The sequence below is a fragment of the Canis lupus genome, chromosome 15 (assembly GCF_011100685.1).
Source record: "Canis lupus familiaris isolate Mischka breed German Shepherd chromosome 15, alternate assembly UU_Cfam_GSD_1.0, whole genome shotgun sequence".
Classification (NCBI taxonomy): Eukaryota; Metazoa; Chordata; class Mammalia; order Carnivora; family Canidae; genus Canis; species Canis lupus.
Window position 1 is genome coordinate 16180054 of NC_049236.1, and position 27825 is coordinate 16207878.

The following is a 27825-nucleotide window of genomic DNA, read 5'->3' on the forward strand; positions in this document are numbered from 1 at the left end:
GGAAATGGGGCCGGCTGGCAGCCTCGCGGGGAAGCCGCACCCTGCGGGGCCCCGGCTCGCGGCCTCGGCTCCCGGGCCCCCGGCGCCCCCGGCGCCCCCGGCGCCCCCGGCGTCCCTGCCTCGCCGTAGCTCCGCCGCGCCCTGCGCCGCAGGAACAGCGCTCGGTGACCTTGCAAGTCGCCTGATTCCTCCGCACCCGTCTCGCTTGCGAAACGGAAATCGTGCTGGCACCTGCTTAAATGAGGCACCGACAGTCCACGCAACACATCAGCAAGTAGCCTGGCACGTTTAAAAAAAAAAAAATTTTTTTTATTAAATGAATCAGTGGTGTTAATCGCCCCTGTCCCTGAAATGCTAAGCGTGTACCAGGCCCGGCGCTGAGCGCCCGAGACGAAGAGACCAGCGGGTCAGGGCGGGCATCCCGGCGGCGGCGGCCTGCACTGCAGCCAAGCAGGGGGCAGGGAGGAAGTCTCTTTGATTTTTTTTTTTTTTTAAGATTTTATTTATTTAACAGAGCGCACAAGCAGGGGGAGCACCAGGCCGAGGGAGAGGGAGAAGCAGACTCCCGCTGAGCAGAGAGCACGCTGTGGGGCTCATCCCAGGCCCCCCGGGTCACCGTAGGAGGCCACCAACCGAGCCACCCAGGCGCCCCAACAAGTCTCTTTTCAAGGGGCACCTGGGTGGCTCAGGGATTGAGCGTCTGCCTTTGGCTTAGGGCGTGATCCCAGGGTCCCGGGGTCGAGTCCCCCATGGGGATCCCTGCATGGAGCCTGCTTCTCCCTCTGCCTGTGTCTCTGCCTCTCTCTGTGTGTCTCTCATGAATAAATAAAATCTTGAAGAAAAAGAAGAAGAACAACTCTTTTGAGGGAAGAAACTAATCTCCCTGGAGAGAGAGATGTCTAGAACAGGACCGCCTGAGGAGGGCAGGAGGAAAGAGAAAGGCGCTCAGACTTCAGCCTCAGCATCCCCGCCTGCAAACATGGAAGAAGGCTTCCTAAGGCATTGGGGAGACCACACCCCAGGCCGGCCTGCCAAGGAACCAAGCAGGGACGGGAGGGCACACAGCCTCTGCAAGTTAACTCTCCGTGTGCAGCCTCTTCTGGCTTGGAGGAGACAGGGACACAGCAGCTGCAGCTGCAAGCCCAGCTACACCCCACAACTTTGGAGAACTGGGCCTGGAGGTAGAAACCTTGCCCTCTTCCAGAGACCTGATTCCTGGGTGAAACCTGTGGGCTCTAGACAGTTCCTAGGCAAAGCCAGTGTCTTGCTACAGAAATTGCCCACAGGAGAAGAGAATGGTCCTTGCAGCCAGAAGTGGACAGAGCAATGGGAAAGAGTCCTGCACCTCTGCCTCAAACACTTGACTCTACTTGTAGTTAGTTGTGTAATTATTTGTTTAATATATATCTCCCCAAAAAGAGTTTGTTTTGAAATTTATTGGGGGTGTTTGTTTTTGTTTTGTTTGTTTTTTAATTTTTATTTATTTATGATAGTCACAGAGAGAGAGAGAGAGAGAGAGAGGCAGAGACATAGGCCGAGGGAGAAGCAGGCTCCATGCACCGGGAGCCCGATGTGGGACTCGATCCCGGGTCTCCAGGATCGCGCCCTGGGCCAAAGGCAGGCACCAAACTGCTGCGCCACCCAGGGATCCCTGTTTTTGTTTTTTTGAGAGAGAGAAAGCACATGAGTGAGGGTGTAGTGGGGGAGCAGAGGGAGAGAGCAAGAGAGAATTTTCAGCAGGCTTCATGCCCAGTGCAGAGCCCGATGCCAGCTCCATCTCACAACCCTGAGATCACGACCTGAGCTGAAATCAAGAGTCCAATGCTTAGCTGACTGAGCCACCCAGGTGCCCTACCCCTGATAGATTTTTTCCATGAGAATCATGGTATGTAAATATATGTGTGTATCAGGCATTGTTCTAGGCTCTGGGGATGCAGTGGGTGAATGAAATACAAATGTCCCTGGGTGGGGCTTATATCTAGTGGGAGAAGAGAAACACTGAGCATATAAACAATAAAACAATGTACATTTTGATGGTGACGAGAGCTACGAAAAAAATAAAATAGGGTAATAGGATAGGGGACTACTTTAGTAGTGCGGTCAGGGAAACCTTCCCCGAAATCTGAGCTGAGGTTTAACTGCTGCAAGCAGCCGCACAGCATACCTGGAGAAGGAATGTTTCAGGCAGGAAGAATAACAAGTAGCTGATGGCATTGGGAAGGTCCCCGGATGACCGGTCCAGAGCTTCTCATCCCCTGGGGAAGCTGAGTCCAAGGATTGGGAGACGGGGACAAGAGAAGGATGCCTCTCTCTTGACCCTCAGAGGAGCCACTGCCCACACTTCCTCAACCAGACTACAGGTGGCAACAGGTTCCACCGTCAATCCAGAGAGGGGCTTGCTCCGCTGTACTCACCCAGCCAATCCTCTGTGGGATCACAGCATCACTTCTGGAGAGGCTCTCGCACTACAGTGACCTAGTGAGTGAGGAGCCAGGGGGAGGGACTTCAGGTGGGGACACTCTGGGGCTGCAACTTCTTTTTTTTTTAATTTCATGAGAGACACAGAGAGACAGAAGCAAAGACACAGGCTGAGGGAGAAGCAGGCTCCATGCAGGGAGCCTTATGCGGGACTCGATCCCAGGACCCCGGGATCATGGCCTGAGCTGAAGGCAGACCTCAACCACTGAGCCACCCAGGTGTCCCCAGAGCCAACTTTAAAGGAAGTTTTACTTAACCCTAAGAACAGCAGGAAGCCACTGCTTGGGAGCAGGCTGGCTGGCCTGCCAGTGGGGAGGGCAGAGCTGGAGGCAGGAGAACCAGGGGGGAGGCAGTGGAATCGGGAACCCATTGGATGGGGATAGAGGAAGCAGAATTTCAAAGGGACCTGGTAGCCCATCCCTCCTCACCTGGGCCTAGAAATAGTAGACCAGAGCTCCTGAGTGCCTGGCCTGGCTCCCTCCTCCCTTTCCTCTTCTTCCTCTCCCACCTCCACCCAGGCTCCTCCCCCAGACTGTGCACTCCTTAGCCATGGCAGTGGGTCTCCTCGTCCCCAGCAGGTGAGTGTGTGCTTTATTTGCACGGGCTCCTTAGAAAGTGTGAAAAAGGGGAGGCACTGTGTGTGTGTGGTGTGATCAAGATCCAGAGCATCTCAATCTGACCTGGTCTTGCTCAGCTTAATTATAAGGAACATTTTCCAACTAACGAGGACCAATTTCACATTTTTTAAAATGGGCAAAGAGCGTGATTAGGAAAGTCACAGAAAAAGTGCTACAATTACTGTAGAGGTAAATATGCAGCATCACTGGTATTCAAAGAAATGAAAAATTGAAAACTATAATGAGAGACCAGGTTTTGCCTTATCAGGTAGGTAAAAACCTAAATCATAATTGTGATACCTATTCTTGATGAGAGTACTACGGAAATAGCCACCCGCCTACCCTGTTGATGAGAATGGAAATTGGCCTGGTTTTGGTCATTAGTTCACTCAACAAATTGCTTAGCACTAAGCATAAGCGACTTAGACGTGCAGCACTCGGGGCGCCTGGCTGGCTGTCAGCGGAGCGCGCGACTCATGATCTCAGGGTCCTAAGTTCAAGCCCCATGTTGAGTGTAGAGATTATGTGAATAAAGTTTTAAAAAAGAAGCAGCAGCAGCACATGGCACTCTATGCCAGGCCCTGTGCTAGCCCTGAGCATACAGCAGAAAAGACAAACGTGATCGCTGCCTTCAGCTGGTACTTTTAAGAGCTGTGCACTTTATCCTATGAGAGTTATTCCTTAATAAGAAGAAACAAGTCAGGGCACTGAGTGGCTCAGTCAGTTGAGTGTCTGACTCTTGATTTTGGCTCAGGTCATGGTGTCAGGGTCGTGGGATCAGAGCCCCTTGTGGGGAATCTGCATGCAGCGGGGAGTCTGCTTGAGATTCTCTCTCTTTTTCTCCTCTGCCCCTCCCTCTGTGTCTCTCAATCTGTCTCTCAAATAAATAAAATCGAAGAAGAAGGAGAAGAGGAGGAGGAGGAAGAAGAAGAGGAAGAGGAGGAGGAAGAAGAAGAAGAAACAGTAGGGGCACCTGGGGTGGCTTAGTCGGTTAAGCATCTGACTTCAGTTCGGTCATGATCCCAGGTACCTGCTGAGCAGGGAGCCTGCTTCTCCCTCTCCCTCTCCAAGGCACCCAGACTTCCAGGAAGATCCTTTGGGGGAAAGGCCCATCGGGAGCTGGGGATCAGGATGTCTGGGGCAAGAAGCTGGGACAAGGGCTTTGACGAGGACCGTGTGGGCCCCCATCAGTTTTGTGATCAAGAAAGATGACCTCTTCCAGGAATGACTGAAGGACACAGCCCGCGCCAGCACCCAGCAGTCAGAGCGGACTGAGGCCTTCTTGCAGGGCTCTCTGGGCAGCCCCCAACCCCCAGCACTGAGTCTTCAGTTGTTCAGCCCAGTGGGTCCCTCCTCCTGCATCTGCCACAAAGGAAAATACTGCTGTTGGTCCCCTCACCTCCAGGGTCTCTGGGGAGCTCTCTCCCCTTGCCATTTCAACTCTTCTGGAATTCTCTCCCTTGCATGCATCTCTCTTCTCCTTCCTCTGCCAGTGTCCTATCAACAGTTATCAGCTTTCCAGAGTGGATTCCTGACTCCTTCTCTCACCCCACCCTCACCTCTGGACTGTTTTATATAATTTGGCTCCTTCTTTATTGATTTTATTTTATTTTTTTAGCAGAGTGGACTTCCCAGCTGCCAGAACTGTGATAAAATAAGTTTCTGGAGATCCCTGGGTGGCGCAGCAGTTTAGCGCCTGCCTTTGGCCCAGGGCACGATCCTGGAGACCCGGGATCGAGTCCCACGTCAGGCTCCTGGTGCATGGAGCCTGCTTCTCCTTCTGCCTATGTCTCTGCCTCTCTCTCTCTCTCTCTCTGTGACTATCATAAATTTAAAAAAAATTAAAAAAATAAAATAAAATAAGTTTCTATTGCTTAAGCCACCCAGCCTGTAATAGTTCTGTTAGAACAGCTCAAACCGAAACATTTTTCTTTTAAATACATGTTTGTATTTGGCGAGCCAATCCTTCTAAAGTCTGGAGTCCCTTACAAATCTTTGTAAGTCAATTCTTTTGCTTTTCTAAATTAAGCAAATAAATAAAAAGCAATGTCAGACCCAAGACATGGCACCTTGTACCAGCCGTGTCAAATAAAGTGTTACAGAGCTCAATGGTCCTCTTTGGATTTGGAGGCCACACATTCCACATTTGGACAGGCTGCTCTGATTCATTCACCAGGTAACCATTAAGGTCAGAGAGGGGCCTGGCTCAAAAAAGAGGTTCTCCATTAGATCCAGGTTGCAATGTGAGCTGTGTTAGCAATTTGGCCTGATTATCCAACAGACCCAGTGGTCTGGGAAGTATTTTTTTTTTTTTTTTAATTTATGATAGGCACACAGTGAGAGAGAGAGAGAGAGGCAGAGACACAGGCAGAGGGAGAAGCAGGCTCCATGCATCGGGAGCCTGATGTGGGATTCGATCCCGGGTCTCCAGGATCGCGCCCTGGGCCAAAGGCAGGCGCTAAACTACTGTGCCACCCAGGGATCCCTGGGAAGTATTTTGTGCCAAGGATCTTATATGCACCTTCAGGCAACCCCAGTGGGAGACTCACAGCACAGGCACCCAGGATTTTGCAGTAAGGCTGTGATCCTGCCTGCAAATAGGTGGCTACCACTTGGAAAGCAGTTTCTGGTACCACTGGTAGAAACTCAGTGCCTGCCCATGAGACACTAAGTAGGAAACTGGAACTGCCCCACGTGAACTGAGGATTGTCCTATCCCCTGAACCATACAGGTGGGGATGCAAGTCGGCATTCCATGCTAAAATGTAAGGAGTATGTAGGGGCTCCTGGGTGGCTCAGTCAGTCAAGTGTCTGCCTTTGGCTCAGGTCATGGTCCCAGGGTCCTGAGATCGAGCCCTCATCAGGCTCCCTGCTCATCATCGGGCTCCCCACTCCTCATCCTTGTTGTCAGGCTCCCAGCTCATGTTGTCATCCTTGTTGTCTTCGTCAGGCTTCCTGCTCTGCTCCACCCACCCCCCACTTGTGCTTGCTCTCTCTTTCTGTCATACAAATAAATAAAATCTTAAAAATAAATAAATAAATAAAATGTAAGGGTTATATAGACCTTTCTTCTCTTCCATTATAAATACTTAGTGCTCTAAGTTTCACCATAATCACTGCTTTAGCTGCATCCTGCAAATTTTGTTACATTTTCATTATCATTCTAATTTCCCTGCAATTGCTTCTTTGATCCATGGATCATTTAGAACTATGTGGCTTACTATATTTCCAAATATTTGAGCGTTTTCAAGGTATCTTATGATCATTGATATCTAATTTAATTCCACTGTGGCCAGAGAACACGTTCTATGTAATTTCAATCCTTTTAAGTTTATTGAGATTTGTATTATGACCCAGCATATGATCCATTGATGAATATAACATGTATAAAAAATATGTGTCCCACAGTTTGGTATAGGGTTCTATAAATACCAATTAGGTCAATATGATTGACAGTATTTTCTTTTTTTATTAAAATATTTTATTTTAATGTCTCTTCATGAGAGACACACACAGAAAGACAGAGAGAGGCAGAGACACAGGCAGAGGCAGAAGCAGGCTCCATGCAGGGAGCCCGATGTGGGACTCGATCCCATGACTCCAGGATCACGCCCTGGGCTGAAGGTGATGCTAAACCGCTGAGCCACCCAGGCGTCCAAACAGTATTTTCAAATAATCTCCTCTTTTGATTTTTTTGGCCTATTGTATCAATTGCTGAGGGGGGTTTAAAATCTCCAACAATGATTGTGGAATCATCTGTTTCTTCCTTTAATTCTGTCCATTTTTGTTCCATATATTTTGAAGCTCTGTTACTAGGCACATACACATTTATAATTGCTATATCTTCCTGGTGAATTGACCCATTTATTATTATGAAATATCTATCTTTATTTCTGGGAATAGTCTTTTTTTATTGAAGTGTAATTTAATTGATATTATAGCCACTCCAGCCTTTGCAAGCTTGCTATTTGCATGGTATATCTTTTTCCTGCCATTTTCTCTCATCTTGTTGGTATATTTACATTTTGCATCTGTTATACATATTTGACTTTTACTCTTTTTCATCCTTTTGGACAATCTCTGCCTCTTGAGACCATAGGTGTTGGATGGGTAGCAAAAAAGAACAAGCTTAAGCCTGGCCTCATCTGTATCCTTTCTTCTTGATGATGAATGCTAGTGGACACTACAGACTTTATAGTGGACCAAATAGTTTGCAGGCTGCATTGGGCACTTCAGTTTGCAAGGTCACCTGGTTGTCCCATGGACAAGCATTCCGTCTTTACCAGGGCCCCGTAGTAAGATAAAACTGTTTCTCAAAGGGAGATCAGTTGCTTGCCAAACAGGGCATGACTTTCTTCATAAATCCCAGGGGCTTCTTCTGCAATGTTCCTCCTGGCTTGCTATAGACCCTATCAGCATGGGGCATCAACGTGATTGGATCTGGTGGGTCATGGAGACCAAGTGGCCTATTTACATTGCAGCCTAGACCAACTGGACAGTTTTCCTTTGCTCTGGATTCCTCTCAAAGCTGACAGCCTTTCAGGTCACTCAGTAAATGAATGGGGTGCAAGACACCCAAATATGATGTATGCTCCTCAAAAATCCAAGAAGAACACCAAGTACCATATTTCAACTAATCTAAGTCACCATCAACTGAAGAGTGCACCTTCATTTATATTCCACTATGAAGATTTTTTTAAAGGTACTATCAGTTAAGCCACAATATACCATTAATTGTAAGATGAATTCTCATGTTAGAGATGTTAAAATGTGAGGAAACAAACGTTGTGAATGTACTAAATGCCACTGAATTGTTCACGTTAAAATGGTTAATTTTATGTTATGTGTATTTTACTTTATTTTTTTAATGTGAACCAATGAAATAGAGTTTTCTGTCCCTTTCATATGGTAGGAGGGCGTAAGGTGAAGCAACCTGTACTTAAGAGGGGACACTGTGACACTCACTACAACACTGGACCTCCAGAAACACTCCTGAAGTGTGTTTTCATGGGTTTTACTTGATTTCATTGAATCTCAGATGCTGTGATCCTGGCACATTCTTTTTTTTTTTTCTTTTTTTAATTTTTTAATTTTTTAAGATTTATTTATTTATTTGTGATAGACATAGAGAGAGAGAGAGAGGCAGAGACACAGGAGGAAGGAGAAGCAGGCTCCATGCCAGGAGCCCGACTCAGGACTCAATCCCGGGACTTCAGGAACATGCCCTGGGCCAAAGGTAGGCTCCAAACCACTGAGCCACCCAGGGATCCCCCCCGCCACCGCCGCCTTTTTTTTTTTCTTTTTAAAACATATTTATTTATTTTAGAGAGAGGGAGAGCATGGGGGGAGGGGCAGTGGGAGAGGGAGACTCTCAAGCAGTCTCCATGCTGAGTGTGGAGCCTGATGCCAGGCTCACTCTCACCACCCTGAGATCACAACGTGAGCCGAAACCAAGAGACGGCCACTTAACCCACTGTGCCACCCAGGCGTGTCCTCGCCCTCAGCACATTCTTGATTGACCGGAAGGTGTCAACAGGCTTTCACAGAACTATGTCACTATTTCCTCCTGTTGACCAGGATTGTCAGGAGTCACTCATTAACCTCAGCAGAGGAAGAAAGAGGAACTTCTGTCAGCAAGGAGGCTCAAGGAGGTAAAATTTGGGATGCTGCAAGTCATCCAAATGCCTTTTTTAAAAATAAATTTATTTTTTATTGGTGTTCAATTTGTCAACATACAGAATAACACCCAATGCTCATCCCATCAAGTGCCCCCCTCAGTGCCCGCCACCCAGTCACCCCCACCCCCCGCCCTCCTCCCCTTCCACCACCCCTAGTTCGTTTCCCAGAGTTAGGAGTCTTTATGTTCTGTCTCCCTTTCGGATATTTCCCACTTATGTTTTCTCCTTTCCCCAAATGCTTTATTTTCTGATCAGTGCTTCAACATTCACATAAGAGACCTGGCAAGGCTCTCATTTTTACCTGATATTGTACTACAACAATTCTCAGTATCACACTTTAGATCTAATTTTCAATTATTATCAGCCCCATGACTACAAGAGAGAAATCATTTTTATTATAGACATAAAAAGTCAATGGATTAGGACTTGTCTTGAGCCAAAATTTCAGGAGCTCAACATTCTTTTTCTTTACTCTGTCTAGAAAAAAAACCCCTCTTCACTGAAGTTCCCAAAGCCCCCAGTCCTCATGCTGCTCCGTAGCAGAGGCCATTTTAGTTCCCCAAAGCTTTGCCTTCAGTGCAACTTTCATTCAGATGATAATCAATTGTGATTGTGGGTGTAAATTAGTGGCAGGCCCAGGGCTGCCTTTGATGTTAGTTGGGTTTTCACTGCCCAAAAATAAATACCAAATTCATGACTGTCTTTATTAGTTAAAGCCATAATTTTTAGTTATGTTTTCTAATAAAAACAAGCAGCCGAAATTGTTCCAAGAAGAATTAGGAGACCAAATAGAGCAATAACCATAGAAAAACTAAAAATATTGTTACTGAGCTTCAATTTTAAAAAGTAACAGACTTTGGGGCAGCCCGGGGGGCTCAGTGGTTTAGCGCTGCCTTCAGCCCAGGGCCTGATCCTGGAGACCCGGGATCAAGTCCCATGTTGGGTTCCCTGCATGGAGCCTGCTTCTCCCTCTGCCTGTGTCTTTGCCTCTCTCTCTGTATCTCTCATGAATAAATAAATAAATAAAATCTTTATTTAAAAAAAAGGTAACAGACTGAAGATTATAAATAGATAAGTTCTAGTTGACCTTCAAGGAACAGAATATTTCTCATTTATTCAAGTTGACTTTACAGCATATAAGAAATTGACATTTTTATACTTACCTGGCAGGGGAAACACCATGATCAAGAAATTGACATTTTTCTCAATTCAAATTGAGACTAGCACCATATCAGAGTCTAAGAGAGGAATGCTTTGAAGAGAACATAATTCTCATCTTATATAAACAATTTAAGGAAATCAGAAAAGGCTGAACATTTTGCTCACCAGTCAGGATGTATGGTGGGGCAGAGCTGGAGAGTGGGACAGTCAAGCTACTCCAGAGGTTGGAAAAACCATGCCAGGCAAAGAACTTGCATCAAGACCAGGACTGAAATACATTCATGTGAGTGATTTAGCTCAAGAGGTCTGAACACCGGATGTCATGGAGTCTGGTGAGAAGGCTTCTCCCAAGAGGATGCCAAAAGATGCACAGATGATGGCTGAAATCCTGAAGGATATGGAGATACAGAATGCGAGGCATGAGTTGTAAATCAGGTGTTGGAGTTTGCCTTACAAATTATGACCACCATCCTAAATGATGCAAAAATTCATGCAAAGCCATGCTACGATAGCTATTGTTGGTGCAGATCATGTGCGCTGGCCACCCAGTGTTGCTCTGACCAGTCTTTTACTTCCTCTTCCTTAGAGAGAGTTTTTATTAGATATTTCCAGGCAGGGATCCCTGGGTAGCGTAGCAGTTTAGCTGCCTGCCTTTGGCCCAGGGCGCAATCCTGGAGACCCAGGATCGAATCCCACGTCGGGCTCCTGGTGCATGGAGCCTGCTTTTCCCTCTGCCTGTGTCTCTGCCTCTCTCTCTCTCACTGTGTGCCTATCATAAGTAAATAAAAATTAAAAAAAAAAAAAGATATTTCCAGGCAAAGTAATCAACCCTCTTTTCCATTGATCAAGCCATATTCAGGCCCTAGAGTGCCACTTGATTGACATTGTTTAACTGCTCCAAATTACACACTCAAGCCTCTACCAAAAAAAGCAACTACTTCTTTTTTTTTTTTTTTTTTTATTTATGATAGTCACAGAGAGAGAGAGAGAGGCAGAGACACAGGCAGAGGGAGAAGCAGGCTCCATGCACCGGGAGCCCGACGTGGGATTCGATCCCGGGTCTCCAGGATCGCGCCCTGGGCCAAAGACAGGCGCTAAACCGCTGCGCCACCCAGGGATCCCAAGCAACTACTTCTGCAAGAAGAAAAACAGTTCCATGACTGAATGTTGGTTCAGTTGCTAGCGGGCCAAGTACTCCCACTATGGGCACACAATCCCCACAAACCATGTCTGTTTCGGCTAAGACAGGGACTCCAACATCCCTCACAAGGCAAAGGATTGCAGTACAGATACCCATTTCAAAGTTCTCAGCTGTGAAAGCATCAATTCCTGCCATATCAGCAGTTCAGAATGTTCTGATTAATCCATCACCAGTAACGTTTTCATTGCAAAATAATACCAATGACTCATCAAAGGCATTAAAACAAAATGTGAAGATGGTAATAAGAGTGATGACAATGGCCACTATCATTTATAGTCCAACCTTGATGCATGTAACATGTATACTTGGTCTTGAGACCATTGTACTGAAATTCAACATGCATATTGGATGTTTTACAGTTGTTTTAGAAAACTTAAATACTATTTATTGAGTAAATATAGTTACCATACTTTTCAGTTGAGATATAAGATTTTCTTTATAACTAATCATTTTTTATCAGCCTTTAAATGTAAAAAATGAAATTGTCATTCATCAAAAAAAGAAAAGATTTTTTAAAAGAAAGAGAAGAGGAGATAGAAAACTATCTAACACATTTTACTAACTAGTATGTCCTGAAAAACAAAGCTAGAGAAGGACAAGATAAAAAATATATGCATGATCCCACATAAGAACAGTGAAGCAAAATCTTAAATAAAATGTAACAAACTAAATTCAGCTGTGTAAAAATAATAAGTAAATAAATAGATAAATAAATAAATAAATTTAGCAGTGTTTTAAAAGAACAATTCATCAAATCCAAAGAGGATTTATCCCAGAATTGCTAAGATAGCTCAGGATTAGAAATATATCAATTTAGCGATGCCTGTGTGGCTCAGTCAGTTAAGCCTCTGACTTTTGATTTTGGCTCAGGTCATGATCTCAGGATCATGAGATTGAGCCTGGCCTCGGGCTCTGTGCTGGTTGGTCATGGAGCCTGCTTAAGATTCTCTCTCTCTCCCTCTGCACCTCCCCCTGTCTGCTGCTGCATGCACTCAGGCTCTCTCTCAAAAAATTATTTTAAAAAAATAATGAATATGTAATCAATTTAAATTATATTAATAATTTTAAATGTTTAAATATGATGGTTTTAATAAATTCAATACCCCTTAGTGATCTAAAGGAAAAAAGTCTCCTAGCAAACTAGGAAAAGAATAGCCTTAATTTGATACATTATTTATTTCTAATGAAACAATGATAAAAACCTACAGCAAATGGGGCACCTGGATGGCACAGTTGGTTAAGCATCTGCCTCTTGGTTTTGGCTCAGGTCATGATCTCAGGGTCATGAGATCAAGCCCCCTGTCTAGCTCTGCACTCAGCATAGAGTCTGCTTGGGATGCCCCTCTCTCTCACTTGCCTGCTTTTTCTCTTTCTCTTTCTCTCTGTCTCTCTAAAAATAGATAAAATCTTTAAAAACAACAACTACTCCACAGCAAATGCCACACTTACTGGTGAAACAATAGATACATTCCAACTGAAGTCAAGAATAGGACAAGAATGACCTTTATCACCATTACTATTCAAAATGGTGTCAGATGTTCTAATTGAAGAAAGGAAGAAAAGCAATAAGAGGTATAAACATTAGAAAAGAAAGAGGCAAATTGTGATTATTTGCAGATAACACTATTGCTTACATAGAAAAACCTAAAAAAATCAACTGACAAATTATTAAAATGAATAAGAGAATTTACCAAGGTAACTACATACAAGATCAAAGTGCAAAAATCAATAGCTTTCCTATATACCAGCAATAACCAATTAGAAAATGTAATAGAAAATAAAATTACATTCAGAATTGCAACAAAATCTATTAACCACCTAAGAATAAACCTAAAAAATAGAATTTATCTCAGGCCAATAAAGGGAGTACAAAATTAGAAAATCCATCAACCCAATTAATGACATTAATAAAATCAAATTCAAAGTTATACAATTACATAGCAGCTGAGGAAATTCAAGAACCATTTCTGGAAAAAACACCAAGTAAAACAAAAGACACAGGACATTCCTTAACTATGATAAAAGTAGTCAATTTTCCTTTTCCAAGAAACAAAGAGCAAACATCATATTAAGTGGCTAAATGCACTGCCATTAAAGTCAGGAACAGGAAGGCAGCAATTATCACTGCCCCTCAAAATTTGTTTCGTGTAAAAGTGAAACAGAATTTGAAAATGGGAGTAACAGAAGAGCCTAGGTGGCTCAGTCAGTTGAGCATCCAACCGACTGGAGGGTTCAGGTCATGATCTCATTGGTTTGGGGATCAAGCCCTGTGATGAGCTTCATGCTCAGTGGGGAGTCTGCTTGAGATTCTCTCCCTCTGCCCCTCCCCCCACACACGTATCCTCTCTCTCAAATAAATAAATATATCTAAAAAAGAAAGAACAAAAGAAAGAAAAGAGAAAGAAAGAAAGAAAGAAAGAAAAAAGAAAAAGAAAGAAAGAAAAGAAAGAAAGAAAGAAGAAAGAAAGAAAGAAAGAAAGAAAGAAAGAAAGAAAGAAAGAAAGAAAATGGGAGTAACAACCTAACCAGAAAAAAAAAAAAAAAAAAAAAAAAAAAAAAACAACCTAACCAGATCTCATTCCAGAGTCTGACAAAATATACAGGGGAATGCCCCCTCTGTAAACAAGACTACTTTGGTTTCATATTATACAAATAGGATGTAAGTTGAAATCACACTCAGATATAGATACTGATAAAAAGAGTCTTACTTTCTTTTTTTATTTTTATTTTTTAATTTTTTTATTTTTTTACTTTTTAAAAAGATTTTATATTTGAGAGAGAGAGTGAGCATGTGAGCAAGGAGAGGGGCAGAGGAGCAGGGAGCCTGACACAGGGCTTGATTCCAAAACCCTGGGATCATGACCTGAGCTGAAGGCAGACACTTAACCAACTGAGCCACCCAGGTGCCCCCAAAGGGTCTTATTTTCTTTTATTTTCTTTTTTTTTTTTTAACCTATCAAAGCCATTGCCAAGTACTATCCAGATTTTATTCAGACTATCCCTATCCTCTGCTTGAGGGAGAGATTTAAGACCCAGAGCTGGTTTTGGCAATGGGGAAATGAGGGCAATGAACTAATGGGGGCTGGTGGCACAAAGGAGGGTCTGAGTGAGGGACAGCCACACCCTAAGGGCACAAATGCTGTCATACCAATGGCTCTGGCACCTTTCACTACTCTCCTCATGCTCAGAAGTGTTGGAATCTTTTGATATCCTATCTCAACTTTACCTTGTTTTAGATACTGAAAAGTCTAGGTTTATTTCTTTTTAAAAAAATTTTAGACAAGACAGAGAGAGTGGGGTGGAGGAGGCAGAGGGAGAGAGAGAGAGAGAGAGAATCTTAAACAGGTTCCAGGCTGAGCACAGAGCCCAATGCAGGACTCTACCTCACAACCTTGAGATCATGACCTGAGCTGAAATCAAGAGTCAGACAACTGACTGAGCCACTGTGCCCCAATTCCTTTTTTTTAAAGAAGAAGAAAGGAAACCCCATCCAGATGAGTTCTAAAGAAAGTTGTGGTTTAGCTTTCTCTAAGAAAGAGCAAACACAGGTTATTTTAGAGCAAATGAGCAGAGTAAGTTGGAGGTGGGATGAGGGACTGTTTTGAGTCTCTGCCTCTCTTCTCATAAAAACAGTACTATTAAGGTCCTTGAGAAGCATACTCTGGAACAGAGATATTATATCTCCTATATCGTACTCTTGGTACCAATATCTGTAGAGGGAAAAGGGAAAAGCTGGTTTGGGCTTTTCTATTATTAACATTATTGTACTAGTCTGAGGGAGACGTTGGACTATGATAAAATCCCAGCAAGTCCTCAGCTGGCACGTGAGGTGCTCTGAAGGAGAGATGACCCTTCAGAGTTGTCTCTAGATGGAGTGAGGAGACCAGGCCTTTGTATTCCCATTCCAACCAGTCATCAGATGTGGGCTATCCTGGGGAGGGGATTGACCTTGAGTGAGGCCAGAAGACTAAATTACTTATAAATTTTAAAAATCAGGTTTTTTAAAAAAGATTTTATTCATTCATGAGAGACATAGAGAGAGAGGCAGAGACACAGGCAGAGGGAGAAGCAGGCTCCATGCAGGGAGCCCAACACAGGACTCGATCCCGGGTCTCCAGGATCAGGCCCTGGGCTAAAGGCAGCGCTAAACCGCTGAGCCACCCAGGAATCCCAGGATATCAGTTTTGCATCAATGTTTTCATCAAAACACTTCATACCAGAAGATAATAAAGTAATAACCTTAAAATACTCAAGAAAATATGGACCAAACATTTTATATCCAGCTAACATGACCAGAAAGTATAATGCCATAGACAAGTGTTATGAACATGTGAAAACTCAGCAAATGTTCCCATGAGATCAATCCTGAGGAATCTACTAGAGAATGGACTTCAACCAAAAAAAAGAGAGAGAGAGAGAGAGAGCATGGACTTCATAAAACTGTGAAATAATTAGAAAAGCTTCAACACAGGGTTGGCAGTAAACACTGAATGTATTTAGTTGTAGAACTATTTTTTTTTATTTATTTTTATTTATTTTTTATTTTTTTTTATTTTTATTTATTTATGATAGTCACAGAGAGAGAGAGAGAGAGAGAGAGGCAGAGACACAGGCAGAGGGAGAAGCAGGCTCCATGCACCGGGAGCCCGATGTGGGATTCGATCCCGGGTCTCCAGGATCGCGCCCTGGGCCAAAGGCAGGCGCCAAACCGCTGCGCCACCCAGGGATCCCCCTAGTTGTAGAACTAAAAGCAAATGTCGAGAGTAAGGATGATAGAATGGCATGTAGTTGTTATGTGCTCTGATGACGTACGTAAAGTGCAATATCAAAAATGGGGGAAAGGGGGCACCTGGGTGGCTCAGTGGTTGAGTGACTGCCTTTGGCTCAGGGCATGATCCCAGGGTCCTGGGATGGAGTCCTGAATCAGGCTCCCCACAGGAAGTCTGCTTTTCCCTCTGCCTGTGTCTCTGCCTCTCTCTGTGTGTCTCTCATGAAAAAATAAATAAAATCCTTTCCAAAAATGGGGGAAAGGGAGAATATATGAAAAATGGGGTAAACTCACCAATTGCCTTATAGTTTTTTTTTTTTAATTTTTATTTATTTATGATAGTCACAGAGAGAGAGAGAGGCAGAGACACAGGCAGAGGGAGAAGCAGGCTCCATGCACCGGGAGCCTGATGTGGGACTTGATCCTGGGTCTCCAGGATCGTGCCCTGGGCCAAAGGCAGGCGCCAAACCGCTGCGCCACCCAGGGATCCCTGCCTTATAGTTATTAAGAGTGAATAATAACGTATCATTTTAACTAGATGTCAGGCAGAGGGAGCAGAATGTGAAAAACGTGTTGCTTATTAACTTTAATATTGCTCAAAGTAGAAGACCAGTGTACTATTATCTAAAAAAAGAAGGACATAGTATTTTGCAAAGGTATTATTATGAAAATGTACAGGACAAAATGTAGAACTCCCTAAATGCCAAAAGAAATATTTTTTGAAGCTCAAGAGAGAGAGAAAGAGAGAAAACAGGTGACAATATAGTGAAATACTTTAAATTAAAAAAGATGTCAGTCTTTATCAATAATATAAATGAGGCAAACTCACATATTGAATGAAAGTATTTTCAAATCATCAAATCATCAAACAAAGCAAAGTCTAACCCTGTTCCATAGAAGACACCTGAAAACAAAGATACTGAGACTGTTTAAAAATAAAAGAATCGACAGGCAAATATATACCAGGCAAAATATAAAACACAGAAAATGCAAGGGTCAAGTTAGAATTCTGACCTCCACCTATCTATCAAGTTAGAATTCTGACCAAGAAGCATTAAAAAGAAAAAGAAGGGCTTTTTATAATGCTACTGGCTGAATTTAACAATGGACACATATATCTGTTTCACAACCCAGCAAAAGACAAAACTACAGGAGATGCAGATGAACTAGAAACATATCAATAAGAGGAAAGTTTAACACATTACTCTCAGTTGAAGACAAGTCAAGTGGACGAAGAAATGAATAAGGATTTAGGAAACCTAATCCAGTGCCACCAAAAATGTGGTTAGAGACAGCTTCAAGTTCATGAACAGTGGTTACCAGATGCAGTGAGATAGGAAGCTTGCTCCAGAATATAAATCAACACACCACTTCCTTCATAAAGTCTTGCCACCAAAGCAGGGGGATCAGCTGAACTGTTATGTGCTTACGGTGACACAGTAGACTGGCCACTTTGAGCCGCGCTGACCTAATGACATAATCAATCAATACATACCAAATTATGAATCCCAATATTAGGGAATATGCCTCATTTTGAAGTGCACTTGGAATGTTCATATGGATGTGTCAGGCCATAAAGAAAAACTGCAATAAAATGCAAATAACACAACAGTGCTGTCTGACTACAATGCTAGAAACTGATAGAGCTGATAATCAAGTTTCTTCCACTCGAATTTTTTTTTTAATTTTTATTTATGATAGTCACACAGAGAGAGAGAAAGAGAGGCAGAGACACAGGCAGAGGGAGAAGCAGGCTCCATGCACCGGGAGCCCGACGTGGGATTCGATCCCGGGTCTCCAGGATCGCGCCCTGGGCCAAAGACAGGCGCTAAACCGCTGCGCCACCCAGGGATCCTCCACTCGAATTTTTTAATGCACATACTTTTAAGTACTTCCTGCAAAAAAAGGGAAAATGAAAAAGTAGAACTCTTGGAAATACTACTACTAATAATGAAATCATCACATCTGAATAAGCAATCTACAGTAAAAATCATCAGAGGGAAATTCATACACTAGATATCTATATCAATGAAATGAAGGTAAACAAATGAAATATTTGATTGAAAAAATCAAAGGAGGGCAGCCTCGGTAGCCCAGCGGTTTAGCGCTGCCTTAACCCCGGGGCATGATTCTGGAGACCCGGAATCGAGTCTCGTTGGGCTTCCCTGCGTGGAGCCTGCTTCTCCCTCTGCCTGTGACTTTGCATCTCTCTCTCTCTGTGCCTCTCATGAATAAATAAAATGAAATCTTTAAAAAAAAAAAAAAAGAAAGAAAAAGATCAAAGGAAAGCATAAGGAAGGAATTATTAAGATAAGAGTGAAAAATTAGTGAATTAAAAAAACAAACAGGGTAAAAGTAGTACATACATAAGAAGGCTTATTATTTGAAAACACTAATAATATACACAAACTATTAGATAACTTTTTCTTTAAGAGAGAAAGTACAAATATACAAGCTAAATGATAAGGGATAGTGGCCACCAAAACATAGCTTACTAAGTTGTATAATTTTATGTAAATGAAGATGAAAGTCTCAATGAAATGGATAACTTTCTAGGTAAATATAATTTACCAAAATTGAACCCAGTAGAGACATAGTCTCATATGTAGAACTACAAATTTGTAAAACAGAAACCCAACAAAAAGTTATCAGACCAAGGCACCTGGGTGGCTCAGTTGGTTAAGCATCTATCTGCCTTCCACTCAGGTCATGATCCCAGAGTCCTTGCTCAGTGTGGAGTCTGCTTCTCCCTCTTCCCCTCACTCTGTTCATGCTTTCTCTATCTTTTTTTTTTTTTTTTAAGATTTTATTTATTTATTCATGAGAGATACAGAGAGAGAGAGAGAGAGAGAGAGAGCAGAGGGAGAAGCAGGCTCCATGTAGGGAGCCTGACATGGGACTTGATCCCAGGTCTCCAGGGTCAGGCCCTGGGCTGAAGGCGGCGCTAAACCGCTGAGCCACCAGGCTGCCCTGCTTTCTCTATCTTGTCTTTCTCTCTCTCCCTCAAATAAAGAAATAAATAATCTTAAAAAAAAAAAGTATCAGATCAACATGACTTCACAGAGGATTTATACTAAATCTTTAAAGCAAAGATCATCTGAATGTTACTTCAACAATTCTAGAGCATAGAAGGTGAAGAAATACTTCCAATTTATTTTTTGTGAAACAAAGTATAACATTGATAGTAAATCAATAAAAAGGGTAAAACATTAGCAAACATAACTCAGCACATTTAAATAAATACATAAGTAGGGTTTATTTCAGGAATACAAAGATCATTTAACATCAGGAAATCTGTTAACATAATGTATCAAATTTATACATGTAATGAGAAAATGAACTGATCAACTCCACAGACCCTGAAAAGGCATTTGACAAATCCAAAGCCCATACATGTTAAAGACTCAATGAAACAGAAATTGAGGGATACTTCCATTATATATCTTGATTCCAAATTTGGCATCAATATTAATGGCATCAAATTAATTAAACACTAGAGTCTTCCTTGTTTGTGATCTAATAAAAAATAAATTTGGTATTTTTCCCAGGTTCCTGGTACAGAGCTTCAAAAACCCTTGAAATTTCCTGAATGATAGGAATGTCTTGTTATTCATGAATCTCTTGATAGTTGAGTTTATAAACTCAATACTTTATAAGATCAGTACTTGAGTTTATGAGGATAAGATGATTCGTGGTAATGATTGATGGGGGGGATGGGTTTGATAGCTTCAGAATGGGGGCTAGGGCCAGAGGAACCAACCATGTGATTAGAGGGTTGGAAAATCTCAGCAACCTGCCATCCAACATACACACACACTAACTTGAGGAAAGGGAGAGGGACTGGATATAAGTCATGAAGACAATGACTTTTTTTTTAAGATTTATTTATTTATGATAGACATAGAGAGAGGGAGAGAGAGAGAGAGGCAGAAACACAGGAGGAGGGAGAAGCAGGCTCCGTGCCGGGAGCCGGACGCGGGAGTCGATCCCAGGACTCCAGGGTCGTGCCCTGGGCCAAAGGCAGGCGCCAAACAGCTGAGCCACCCAGGGATACCCATGAAAACAATGATTTAATAATCCTGGACCATAAGGGAGCTTCCCCAGTTGCTAAATACTTTGATAGGCTCAGAGGGTAGCAGGCTTAGATTCTGTAAGGACAGGGCATGGGAACTCTGGTCAAGCCCTTCCCTTAAAGATCTTGCCCTATTCTTCATTTGGCTGTTCAATAGTATCCTTTATAATCAAATGATAACTATAAATAGTGAATTACCAATCTGAGGAGGTTTTAAGAAGCCTCCAGTTTGTAGTCAGCAAGGCAGAAGCATAAATGGCTTAAGAACACCATCTAGGATTTTCTTTTTTAAAGATTTGATTTATTTATTCATGAGAGACGTAGAGAGGCAGAGACACAGGCAGAGGGAGAACCAGGCTCCTCGCGGGAGCCCGATGTGGGACTCAATCCCGGGACCCCAGGATCATGCCCTGAGCCAAAGGCAGACACCCAACCACTGAGCCACCCAGGTATCCCACCATCCAGGATTTTCAGCCAGCTTCTGATGCAGGGCCATGACGCTGCATGTGCTATCATGACTGAGAATTTTAACCTGTCAGGGTCTTCACAGACCCCCTGTAGGTAGTTACTGTCAAAACTGAACTGAATTGTAGGACACTCAGTATCAGATAATTGGTGTTGGAATTCACTGCAAAAATCAGAAACAAGACAAGGGTGGCCACTATTTTAATACAACAAAAAGCAATTAGAGGCATAAGAATTTAAAAAGACAAGATAAAATTACATACATGTGCAGATGATATGTTTCTAGGAAACCTAAAATGACAACCTCCTATGAATAGTAAAACCATTTTGTAAAGTAGCAAGATATAAAATTAACATATAGAAATAGTTTTCATAACCATTTAGAAGAAACAGTAACCACTTGGAAGAAATAATGGAAAAGATCCCAGATCCCATTTATAATAGCAGAAGCAAGATAAAACAAAATGTAGGCACACGTTTTTGTTTTTGTTTTTAAGATTTTATTTATTTATTCATGAGAGACAGAGAGAGAGAGAGAGAGAGAGAGAGACAGGCAGAGGGAGAAGCAGGCTCCCTGCAAGGAGCCCAACATGGGACTCAATCCCCAGACCCTGGGGTCACGCCGTGGGCCAAAGGCAAGCGCTAAACCTTTGAGTGTAGGTGCAAATTTAATGAGAATTGTGTAAAACCTACATGAGAAAAACTGTAAAACATTCTTACAGGACAAAAAGTAGACTTGAACAAATGGGAAAAGATGCCATGTTTTTCATCAGAAGAATCAATATCGGAAAGATATCAACTTTCTCCAAGTTAAAATTTACAAACTTAATGGGATTCCAATAAAAATATCCAAGTTATTAATTTTTTTCTGGAGCTAGATAAGTTGATTATTATTTATTTTGGAAAATAAATGCAAGACTAGCCAGGAATCTCCCCCTACCCCCAAAAAATAGCAATGGGGGACTACCTACACATTGAAACATTTATAAAGCCCCTGTAATTAAAACATTATGCTATTGGTGCATAAATAGACAAATGGCTAATGGAAGAGAACATAAAATCCATAGACTCCAAAGGCATATGGAAATTTAGTGTTTGATAAACAAATAGCGTTGGAACAACTGATAGCCATGTGGATAAAGATAAAATTGGATTCATTCCTCACACCTTACACTAGGATAAATGCCAAATGGATCAGATACCTACATGTAAAAAATATTGAGTCATACAAATACTAGAGGAAAATATAGCTCAATTTCTTTACGACCTAGGAAGGAGGAGGACTTTCCTAACTGTGATTCTATATCTGGAATCAATAAAGGAAAATGGGAAAATTTGTCTAAAATTTTTTTAAAATTTAAATGCCTACCCAACATACCATCAAGAATATATGTATTAAAAAAAGAATATCAAAAGTTAAATTAAAAAATGGGACAAAATTGTAACTAATATCACAAAGGGCCAATATCCTTAATATACCCAAATTTTCTAAATATTGAAAAGAGGGGATCCCTGTGTAGCTCAGCGGTTTAGTGCCGCCTTCGGCCCAGGGTGTGATCCTGGAGTCCCTGGATCGAGTCCCACATCGGGCTCCCTGCATGGAGCCTGCTTCTCCCTCCGCCTGTGTCTCTGCCTCTCTCTCTCTCTCTCTCTCTGTGTGTCTCTCATGAATAAATGAATAAGATTTAAAAATAAATAAATAAATAAATGTTTAAAAAATAAATAAATAAATAAATATTGAAAAGAAACTCAAATCCTAGTCTAACAACCCAGTAGAAAAATGTGAAAATTATAGAAAAATAAATGCTAATAGCTCTTAAATATATGGAAAAATGCTGAACTTTGCTCATAATAAGACAATTGCACATTAAAACTAAACTGAGATCCATTACTTACCTATCAGATTGGCAAAAATCCCAAACTTGACAACGCACCAAGTTGGTGAGACTGCAGAGAAGCATGTGCTTTCCTGTGTTGCTGATGGGGATGAAAATGGTACGACCCTGGACAGAGATTTGACAATAGCTAGCAGGATTACCTGTGCATTTACCCTTTGCCCAAACAACCTCCTTTCTAGGTAAATATACTTGAGATACAGTGGTAAAACCTTGAAATGATGGAAGCTTAAGGTTATTTATTGTAGCACATTTTGTAATAATAAAAGGCTGCAAACAGCCAGCATATCTTTCTTTTTTTCTTTAAAGTAGGCTTCAGGGATCCCTGGGTGGCATAGCGGTTTAGCGCCTGCCTTTGGTCCAGGGCGCGATCCTGGAGACCGGGGATCGAATCCCACGTCGGGCTCCCGGTGCATGGAGCCTGCTTCTCCCTCTGCCTGTGTCTCTGCCTCTCTCTCTCACTGTCTGCCTATCATAAATAAATAATAAAAAAAAAAATTAAAGTAGGCTTCACATCCAACCTGGGGCTTGAACTCACAGCCCCAAGGCTAAAAGTCCCATGCTCTACCAACTGCCAGCCAGGCGCCCCCTGCATGTCTTTCCATAGAGGATGGGACAGGTGAATAAACCATGGGACATACATGCCCTGGAATACTATTAAACTCTAAAAAGAATGAAGAATCTCTCTATATTGCTGAAGAGTGATCTCTAGAATAAAGGTGAAAAAAGTAACATGCGAAAAGGTGTGTATAGTATTATATTTTTTATGTAATAATGAAAGGAAAATAAAAGTATATAAATATACATACCTTTATATATAATTTTTTAAAGATTTTATTTATTCATGAGAGACACAGAGAGAGGCAGAGACACAGGCAGAGGGAGAAGCAGGCTTCACATGGGGAGCCCGATGTGGGACTCGATCCCAGGACTCTGGGATCACGCCCTGAGCCAAAGGTAGACGCTCAACCACTGAGCCACCCAGGCGTCCCTTATATACAATTTTACATACAATTTCAGCATCAAGAAAACTATTGACTACAAAGAATAAAAACACATGGAATTTATAAACATCCATGAATTCATAATGATAATAATTTTTTGAAACATCATTGCTACATGCTAACCCTTTGTGTCTCATACCTACTGCTGCATAATAAGCCCACCCCAAAATGTGATGGCTTAAAAAAACAAAACCTCGTTGATCACCCCTGGACGTTGCTAGAGTATGATCTCATTATTCTGAAAGTTGATTTTTTTTTTTAAGATTTTATTTATTTATTCACGAGACACACAGAGAGAGAGACAGAGACAGAGACACAGGCAGAGGGAGGAGCAGGCTCCCTGCGGGAAGCTAATGTGGGACTCGATCCCAGGACCCCGGGATCAAGACCTGAGCTGAAGGCAGACGCTGAACTGCTGAGCCACCCAGGTGTCCTGTTAAATTTTTTTTAATTTTATTTATTTTTTATTTATTTTATTATTTTTTTTATTTATTTATGATAGTCACAGAGAGAGAGAGAGAGAGAGAGAGGCGGAGACACAGGCAGAGGGAGAAGCAGGCTCCATGCACTGGGAGCCCGACGTGGGATTCGATCCTGGGTCTTCAGGATCACGCCCTGGGCCAAAGGCAGGCGCTAAACCGCTGCGCCACCCAGGGATCCCAAATTTTTTTTTTAAAGGGAAAGATCCAGGTGCCTTTCCTGCATGTCTTGTATTTCAAACTATCAGAATCAATGGTGAGAGAAAATAATTTACAGAAAAACCACAGCTAACAAATGAAAAAAAAAAAAAAAAAAAAAAAGGTGGAAACAGAAAAATCACTACTTTGCATTCCTTTATGAAATAATGGATCTAAGCAATCATCATCAATTATTATTAAAAGTTTGGGGTGGAAAGTTGATGACAAACTTTAAACCAGGCTGGAAACTCCTGAACCCACTGATTAATCTCAACATCACTACAAATTGGACCACGCCCTGATCTGATGCAGTGGAGCCTAGAGAGCACTGCTCACAAAGTACTGAGTGACAAAAACAAAAATTATCAAGCCTCTAGATACAGTTATCAGTTTATAAAGAATACGGAGGTTAGAAAAATGTTAAATGACATCACAAGATTACAAACCCAAATCCATAATGTGAGAAATCCCATATGACAAATTACCCAGTTACTTCAATAAAACAAAACCAAAATGAAACCAGTAACAAAGACAGAGTAGCCATTCTACTGATTGAGAGAGACTTAAAAGTGGCAAAGTTCAGGCCCAGCAAGATGGTGGCTGCCTTGGAGCTCAGCTGCTGGGGAAGTGGGGGGAGGCTCCCATTGTACACAGTGGTGTAACCTGGTGGTGATGGTTTAGGCCAAATTTTCTGATGCACTCTTGGACATCAGTGTCATAGATAATACGCTGAGAGGTTCAAGAGGAGCGGTACCAACATGATTTCTCAGCTGACAAAAACACTAAATTTTTTAAGAACGCAAATATAGGGGCACCTGGGTGGCTCAGTCGGTTAAGCATCTGCCTCCAGCTCAGGGCATGATCCCCAGGTCCTGGGATCAAGTGCCTCATCATGCTCCAGGCCCAGTGGGGGACTGCTTCTCCCTCTCCCTCTCCCTCTGCCCTACTCATGCTTCTCTCTCCTTCTGTCTCAAACAAATAAATAAAACCTTAAAAAAAAGGGGGGGGGGGACGCCTGGGTGGCTCAGCAGTTGAGCATCTGCCTTCATTTCAGGTGGTGATCCTAGGGTCCTGGGATCGAGTCCCGCATGGGCTCCCCACATGGAAACTGCTCCTCCCTCTGCCTGTCTCTGCCTCTCTCTCTTATGAATAAGTAAATAAAATCTTTAAAATTAATTTTTTTAAATTCAAAAAATTAAAAAAGAACACAAGTACAGTTCTGACTATGAATTCTTGGCAAAACAGGGGGCAGATACACTGGCTTACATTGCTCTCCTAGAAAAGGCACTTGATTGAGAGGCACAAATTCTTTACTGTGACAAAATTATTGGGTTTGCTTCACGAATTCCTTTTCTCTTTGGTTTGATCCTGCCTGGAAGGATGTCTTAAGGAGCACTGAACATAATTTTCTCCTGATGGGAGGAGAATCTCCCCTCTGAGAAGTGGAAGCACATATACACAGACATGCCAGGGGGTGCCTAAGCCTTCTGGCAAACAGACTGGGGACACGTCCATTTTCCTTTGGAGATATGCCTACTTTGGATGCCTGTGTGTTTGGTTTTCCTGCACCTCTTAATAAAGTGTACTTTTCTAAAGTTTGGTTATAAGAACATTTGAAACAGCTCTCCAGCCTATGTCGCTTTTGTGAGGACATCCTAAACAGTTATTTTAGATGTGGCCCCTTGGAGACGGATGACAATCTCTGCCGAAGCCTTCCACTTCCTCCTTGGAAACTACCAATGTGCGCGAGTGGCTTCTCCCACAGGAAAAAAGCAGTTCCATACAATGACAGTCACCCTGCTCGGTGCCCAAGTGTTTGCCTTGGAGTCACACGATTGTGCAGTAATATCTTACACTAAGTATGTGAAGGCAAAAAGGAAATCCTGCTGATATGTACAAGGAGGACTTTTTTTTGTACAAGATTTAAACCAAAGGGAATTTTCTATGCCATCTTTTTTTGAAATTGCATTAAATATTTGTTGAATTTGTTTTCAAAGATTTTATTTATTTATTTGAGAGAGAGAGAGTGAACATGAGGCAGAGGGAGAGGGAGAAGCAGACTACCTGCTGAGCAGGGAGCAGGTCAGGGCTCGACCCCAGGACCCTGAGATCATGACCCCAGCCGAAGGCAGCAGCATAACTGACTGAGCTACCCAGGGGCCCCATATCTGTTAAATTTTTAAACTGTATTTAAAAGCTTGTGGGACAATAGCCAAACTGTGGAAGGAGACTCGGTGTCCATCGAAAGATGAATGGATAAAGAAGATGTGGTTTATGTATACAATGGAATATTACTCAGCTATTAGAAATGACAAATACCCACCATTTGCTTCAACGTGGATGGAACTGGAGGGTATTATGCTGAGTGAAATAAGTAAAAAGGAGAACGACAAACATTATATGTTCTCATTCATTTGGGGAATATAAATAATAGTGAAAGGGAATAGAAGGGAAGGGAGAAGAAATGTGTGGGAAATATCAGAAAGGGAGACAGAACATAAAGATTCCTAACTCTGGGAAATGAACTAGGGGTGGTGGAAGGGGAGGAGGGCACGGGGTGGGGTGACTGGGTGATGGGCACTGAGAGGGGCACTTGACGGGATGAGCACTGGGTGTTATTCTGTATGTTGGTAAATTGAACACCAATAAAAAATAAATTTATTTAAAAATAAATAAATAAAAGCTTGTGGAAGGGCAGCCTGGGTGGCTCAGCAGTTTAGTGCCACCTTCAGTCTGGGGTGTGATCCTGGAGACCCGGGATTGAGTCCCACATCGGGCTCCCTGCACGGACTCTGCTTCTCCCTCTGCCTGTGTCTCTGCCTCTCTCTCTCAAGAATGAATAAATAAATTAAAAAATCTTAAAAAATAAAATAATAAAATAAAATAAAATAAAATAAAATAAAATAAAATAAAATAAAATAAAAGCTTGTGGGATCCCTGGGTGGCCCAGCGGTTTAGCGCCTGCCTTCGGCCCAGGGCGTGATCCTAGAGTCCTGGGATCGAGTCCCACATCGGGCTCCCTACATGGAGCCTGCTTCTCCTTCTGCCTGTGTCTCTGCCTCTCTCTCTCTCTGTCTCTTGAATAAATAAATAACATCTTTTTTAAAAAATGAAAGCTTGTATTCACACTATATAATATAAAGATGAACACAACATGAACTTGGAGGGAAAAAAATAAAACATGTAGTGTTGTATATATTTTTAAAAAATAAAAGACATTTCCTCTTCAAGGAGATGGCCTTGTGGCAGACGCAGAGTTGCAGATCTTTGTGAAGACCCTCACCAGCAAGACCATGACCCTCGAGGTCGAGCCCAGGGACACCACTGAGAATGCCAAAGCCAAAATCCAAGACAAGGAGGGCATCCTGCTGACCCAGCAGCATCTGATTTTTGCTGGCCAACAGTCAGAGGACAGCCCCATTGTCTCAGACAACAATAGCCAGAAAAAGTCCATCCTGCACTCGGTGCTTCACCTGAGAGGGGGCATCATTGAGCCTCCCTCCGCCAGCTGGCCCAGAAATACAACTGCGACAAGATGATTGGCCACAAGTGTTAGGCTCAGTGCACCCCGGCACTGTCACCTGCCAAGTAGTGCAGCCCCACCAACTACCTGGCCCCAGGAAGGTCGAATAAGGCTCCCGCACCAGCTCTTCCTTGGCTGGGGGTGGCCTCCTGCCAGAGCCCCAATGCCCTGGGGCCTCGGTAAAGTTTTCCTCTCATTGACTGGAGCAGTAAAAGAAAAATAAATAAGTAACAATAAGAAACCTGCCTTAGGGATCCCTGGGTGGCGCAGCGGTTTGGCGCCTGCCT

At 42.7% G+C, this 27825-nt stretch overlaps 1 pseudogene; it reads left to right on the top strand.

Moving 5' to 3' along the window:
- Window positions 1-4: 4 nt before the first annotated feature.
- Window positions 5-27607, top strand: LOC100684830 (annotated as a pseudogene).
- The last annotated feature ends 218 nt before the right edge of the window (window positions 27608-27825 follow it).